Genomic DNA, 207 nt, shown 5'->3' on the forward strand with positions numbered 1-207 from the left:
TCTGATAAGTTAGCCAGTCAGTGTCAGACACAGTTAGTCTCTTATTGATTTAATTGGTCTTTATTGAGACAGTAATTAAAAAACTAGCGTTAAAAAATTCCTGTGCACCAGTCAGTCAGTGTCGCTCGTGCACAGGAAGAAGTCGGTCGGGCGTTGACTTTAGATCATTTTCGGGGATACCTTTTCTTGATTTGGTGATTAATTTTT

The sequence above is a fragment of the Mycetomoellerius zeteki genome, unplaced genomic scaffold (assembly GCF_001594055.1).
Source record: "Mycetomoellerius zeteki isolate Tzet28-1 unplaced genomic scaffold, Tzet1.0 scaffold235, whole genome shotgun sequence".
NCBI classification, from domain to species: domain Eukaryota; kingdom Metazoa; phylum Arthropoda; class Insecta; order Hymenoptera; family Formicidae; genus Mycetomoellerius; species Mycetomoellerius zeteki.